This window comes from Dromaius novaehollandiae, chromosome 10 (genome assembly GCF_036370855.1).
Source record: "Dromaius novaehollandiae isolate bDroNov1 chromosome 10, bDroNov1.hap1, whole genome shotgun sequence".
Taxonomy (NCBI): Eukaryota; Metazoa; Chordata; class Aves; order Casuariiformes; family Dromaiidae; genus Dromaius; species Dromaius novaehollandiae.
This window is the reverse complement of record NC_088107.1, coordinates 26,100,362-26,106,406: the sequence shown is the minus strand read 5'-3', so window position 1 is coordinate 26,106,406 and position 6,045 is coordinate 26,100,362.

Below are 6,045 nucleotides of genomic sequence, written 5' to 3'. Positions count from 1 at the left end.
AAGGCAGAAACGTTTCTTTTGGAGATGTGGTATGAGCGGTCTTTGCAGAGCTGCTTTAAGCCCACTCTGATGCATTTCACGTGAAAAGCTGGTCAGCATTCCCGTGCTGTGTGACTCGGAGGGCATGTGACCGTGCGTCCTGAGGTCGCTCTGGAAGCAGGAGTGAAGGGAGGCCTCAGCAGCCTCCCCCCGCTCTCAGGGACGAGGGCAGCCTCTTGAGTGAGAAGAGGGAGCAGAGCTCTTCCAGCTTGGTGGTTTCCAATAGGACAGCCACAGGGGAAGGCCTGTGTGGCATGGCAGACGAAGAGCTAGGGGAAGGCATTGTGGGCTTGCCCACATTGAGGATCTCGTCCAAGCATGGGGCTGGCCTTGCTAAATCAGTTCTGCTCCAAACCCAGGCGCGGGGCAGTTGCCACGCACTCGGCATTATCCGGGGTCCTCCAACTTCCGCCCTCTTTTCCCTCCCCTGCTCTGTGTTTCAGCTTTGCCTCCCTCACAGAGAGATGTCTTGCTTCAGACCCTGCCTGCCACGCCCCTGCGGCACCTCTGGCCCATCCCCACTTGCAAGCAGCTGCAATGAGCCGTGCATCGCCCGCTGCGCTGACTCGACGGTTGCCATCCAGGCCTCCCCGGTCGTGGTGACCCTGCCTGGCCCCATTCTCACCTCCTTCCCTCAGAGCACAGCCGTGGGATCCTCTCTGTCAGCTGCTGTTGGCAGCTCCCTCAGTGCTGCGGGGGTGCCCATCACATCTGGCGGCTCCCTTGATCTGGGCGCGGTCGGACTGTGTCTGCCTCCCCCCCGCTGCAGTCTAAACTGCTGAAGCCAGACGATCATCCCCTTCGGCGCCACCACCCAGGAACCTGGAAGGAAATGGGCACCCGAGACTGCAAGCACGGCCATGGCTTGCAGACGAGCTGGGTACCCCCATCCCACCTGGGGCGAGCCAACGGTGCCCGCTGCGCCTCGCTGCATGGCAGGTCTTGCCACGCTGCCTCTGGCTCTGCTTTTCTCCAAACTCCTCGGGAAAGAGCTCCTGCTCTTCCACTTGGCTGCATCTCCGCTTGATGGGCACAGGGTACCAGGGTTAGGAATTGCTGTTGTGGGGACGTGATTGCCACAAGGTAGAGGGGGAATGGGAAGAGGCAAGCACTTTGCCTGGTGCTTGTGCTGGGGAAACGAGCAATTCTCTGTGCTTCACTGAACCCTGGGAACGTGTGTCTTGCTCTCTGTACTGCTTCACTGCCCTTTTGCCTCCCTTCTCATTAAAGACGTTGTGCAGCATAGCTGGAGACTTGTGGTGCTGTTTCTTTCTCCTCCAGCCTCCATTAGCCACCCGCTCTGCCTGCAAAAGCATTGCCCTCTGTCCTGAGCTTACTTCTCTCTGCTGGCAGCTGGGGAGGGACTACCTCCCCTCTCCCAGCACATGGGACACGTGTAATCAGGTACCTGCAAGCATGGGGCACTGCCAGATTTGGGTGGAGCTCCCTCAATGGATCCCAGAGCACCAAAACTAAGCAAATGGGCTCAGAAGGATGGAAGACCGGCACTATCAAGGCCACAGGCAAAGGCGACTTTTCAGTCTCTGTGAGCCTCAGAGGAACAGAGCATGACTCTGCTGCCTGGTCATCCCGGCCCCCCGATGGCTCTCAGGGTCAGCTGTGAGGCCCTCCACCAAAAGCACTCACAATCTCCCTTCAGGGGTCTTCATTTTCCTCTGCCAACGTACCCGGTGGGCCTTGAACGTGTCTTAGGAATTGTGCTGAGCTGCCTCCCTCTTTCCATACATTGGAAGCCCGCCAGGCAGCCCACTGCCCTCGAGAAGGACGTGGAGTTGGAGCCCTTCTGCTGCTTGCAGGTGAACCTGCCTTCAGCTGCTTGCTGTGCTGCTGTGCAGGGGCAGGATGCAGAGAGGTGGAGGGCAGAGGCCGTAAGGGAGCGTGCCGGGAAGGGTGGCAATAGGTATTTTCAGCAGTCAGCAAATGTGCCCTTGCACAAGGGAATGCGGACCCTCAAAACCAGGCAGATTTGGTGACTCCTTGCGTCCTCTTTGAACTTCAGCATCCCATCGGATGTTGCATCTCCTGAGAGTGACGCTTGTGTCAGGAAGGCAAGGCAGACCTAAGGGTGTGATGAGTGGCGAGGATGAAAGGCCTGGCAGCAAGAAAGGGATGTGGGTTCTCAGCTGAGTTGTGGAGGGCACCTTCAGTGACAGGCAGGGAGAAGTGGCCCTTCTGAGTCCGAATCTCGGCTGGAGTCCTGGCGTTCCTCTGGGTATCAGCGACTCCAGGCTTCGTTTCTTTTTGCTAACGCAGGTGGCTCCCCAGCACCTTGGTAGCTCGTGGGTATTTATTTCAGAGGAAGGATGCTGTGCCACAGAAGGGCTTCAGTGCCTGAGGCGGCAACATGTCCTTGCAGCAAAGGTGGTCAGAAGCAGGCTGGGTGGTGTCAGAAGAGAATTGCCTGCCGCTCAAGAGAGCAGATCCTTCCCTCTGCCTCTCCTCCGCACTGCTGACACCACCTGGAGTGCTGGAGTGCTGTGTCCCATTCTGGGCTTCCCAGTACGAGGGAGATGGACCTACTGGCGTGAGGCCAGCAAAGGGCCACGAAAATGGTTGAGGCCTTGGATCATCTGTCAAAGCAGGAGAGGCTGGGCAGGAGCTGGGACGGTTCAGCTTGGAGAAGGGAAGGGAAGGGAAGGGAAGGGAAGGGAAGGGAAGGGAAGGGAAGGGAAGGGAAGGGAAGGGAAGGGAAGGGAAGGGAAGGGAAGGGAAGGGAAGGGAAGGGAAGGGAAGGGAAGGGAAGGGAAGGGAAGGGAAGGGAAGGGAAGGGAAGGGAAGGGAAGGGAAGGGAAGGGAAGGGAAGGGAAGGGAAGGGAAGGGAAGGGAAGGGAAGGGAAGGGAAGGGAAGGGAAGGGAAGGGAAGGGAAGGGAAGGGAAGGGAAGGGAAGGGAAGGGAAGGGAAGGGAAGGGAAGGGAAGGGAAGGGAAGGGAAGGGAAGGGAAGGGAAGGGAAGGGAAGGGAAGGGAAGGGAAGGGAAGGGAAGGGAAGGGAAGGGAAGGGAAGAGAGGGCTCAGGGGGACCTTATCGATATGCATCAGTACCTGAGGCGGTGGAGGGGGCAGGGGCAGGGGAGTGAAGAAGAAAGAGTCAGCTGCTTCTCACTGGGGCCCCACAACAGGGCAAGCAGTAGCGGGCACAAGCTGCAATACAGCAAATCCCACTTAAACGCACAGAAGACAACTCTTCTCCTGTGAGGGTGGTCAAACATGGGAATGGGTTCCCCAGAGAGCTTCTGGAGGCTCCATCCTCGCAGCCATTCTCAACCTGACTGCACAAGGCCCTGAGCAGCCCCCTCTGCTGGACCCTGCTTTGAGCATGGGAGTGCACTAGACAGTCTCCAGAGGTTCCTTCCCACCTCAGCTCTTCTGTGACCCAGCGCTGGATCCCTCAGGCAGAACCGGCTGTCAGGGACAAGGGAGGAGAGACGATGCGGGGAGCCAGGGCCCAAAACGACTACAGAGGCGGGCATGGGGAAGGGGCAGGAGAAGGGGCACTGCTGTCAGTCCCAGGGGCAGGATGGGTTCAGTCACGCTGAAAGAACAGAGCCGGAGGGCAGGGAAGTAAGGAGGACCAGAGTGCATAAAGCAATCTACCCAACAGCCATGCACGGGTATAAAAATGCAAACACGCTGAGGAAAGCCACCAGAGAAGCAGCAGCTTGAGGCCCCACTGAGATGTGAACTCACAGCTCCAGTTCCAGAGCGCAGAGCGGGGTAGCACCGTCATTCCTGGGGGGTCCCTTCTGGAGAGCTCTGGCTCAGGAGGGCAGCGGGGCCAAGGGAAGCAGACTGCAGCTCTGCTGCTGGGAGAAGTGCTGTGCTGGGGGTCAGACCTGCTTCTGATGCATCCCCCGGGGAGCATCAGGCTGCTCTGCTGCTCCTCTCAGAGGCTGGCCAAGCAAGGAGGGGCCACCCATGCTCTGGTTTAACTCCCTTCCCTGTCAAGAGGAGATCCTGCGTTCACCTTGTGGAAATGCCTGTGCTGTGAGCTTTTATCACAGAGAGCTCCCTGTCCAAGACGGATCATCCAGGAGGTTTCTGGAGGGTCTTGACGACAAGTGCCTGACACAGGCGACGGAGGAGCTGAGGAGGGCAGGTGCTCTGCTGGACCTCATGCTTACGAACAAAGAAGACCTAACTGGTCGGGAACGGGAAGGCTGGGAGCAACCTCGGCACAGTGGTCACGAGATGGAGTTCAGGCTCCTGAGCGGAGGAGAGAAAGCCCAAAGCCACAATCACAGCCCTGGACTTCAGAAGAGCAGACTTTGGCCTCTTCAGGGATCTGCTTGGAAGAATCCCATGGGACACCATCCTGGAGAGAAGAGGGGTCCAGGAGTGATGGCTGAGTTTCAAGGAAGGATCACCTCCTCAAGCTCCAGAATGGTCCATCCCAACAAGCAAAGGCCGCAGGAGGCCCGCATGGGTGCATAAGGAGCTCCTGGAGGAACGCCGACATCTAAAGGAAGCATACAGCAGGTGGAGGCAGGGACATGTGAGCTGGGAAGAACGCAGAGACACTCTCCAAGCATGCAGGGATGGGGTTAGGAAGGCCAAAGGCCACCTGGGGCTTAATCTCAGGAGGGACGTGAAGGGGAACAAGAGGTGTTTCTATGGGTACCTCAGCGGCAAAAGAAAGACCAGCGAAAGCAGGGGCCTTCTGCTCACTGGCAAAGGCGACCCCGTCACAAAGGACAAAGACAAGGCCAAGGTACTGACGGCCTTCTTTGCCTTGCTCTTTACCAGGGTGACCGCACGTCAGGAATCCCAGGTGCCTGAAACCAGGGGGAAAGTCCAGGCCCAGGCACACTTGCCCTCAGTGGAGGAGGATCAGGCTAGGCAATATTTGAACAGGCGGGACATGCACAACTATGCACTCCTACGGGCCTTCTACGATGCAATGGCTGAGTTAGTGGATGAGGGGAGAGCAGCAGATGCTGTTTATCACAAGGGCTGTGATCCGCAGCACAAAGACCAGCTGGAGGCCAGTCACCAGTGGCGTCCCCCAGGGGTCGATACTGCGTCCAGTGCTCTCCAGCCTCTTCATTAATGGCCTAGATCATGGGACCCCAGCGCACCCTCAGCAGGTTTGCAGATGATACGAAACGGGGAGGGGTGGCCGATACACCAGAAGGGTGTAGTGCCAGTCAGAGGGCCCTCAGCGCTCATAACCCATGCAGCAGTACCTGTTGGGAGCCGACCGCCTGGCAAACAGCTTTGCAGAGAAGGAGCTCTGCTGGACCTCATGCTTACAAACAAAGAAGCTTGGGTGGACACCAAGTTGAACATGAGCCGGCAAGGTTCCTCTGCAACAAGAAAGCCAGCATCATCCTTCGCTGCATCACGAAGAGCCACCAGGTCAAGGGCGTTGATGATTGCCCGCTGCACAGCCCTGGCGAGACCACATGCGGAGTGCTGCGTCCAGTTCTGGGCTCCGCAGGACAAGACAGGCATGGACCTTCTGGAGCAAGCCCAGCAGAGGGCCACAAAGAGCATGAAGGGGCTGGAGCATCTGTCCTACGAGCAGAGGCTGAGAGAGCTGGCACTGTTTAGCCTGAAGAAGGCGAGGAGGGGGGTGATCTTCTCCGTGCGCATCTTCTCCGTGCGCATGAACACCTGTGGGAGGGTGTAGCAAACATGGAGCCAGACTCTTTTCAGTGTCATGCAGTGAGCATACAAGGGGCATTAGGCACAAATGGAGACACAGAAAATTTCATCTCCACATAAGAAAAAAATTGCTGATGGTGAGGGTGGCCAAGCGCTGCAACACACTGCCCACAGAGGCTGTGGAGTCTCCATCACTGGAGATATTCAACACCGGACTGGACAGTGTCCTGAGCAGCTTGAACGGTGCCACAGGGTACTTTCAGTACATTCTTACAAGAGGCCAGACCGGGGACATGCAGCTGGCACACTGGAGGCCCAGGCTGGTATTCAGGGAAAACTCACCAGGCTGGAGAAAGGGGCTGACAGCCAGTGCCTACAGGTC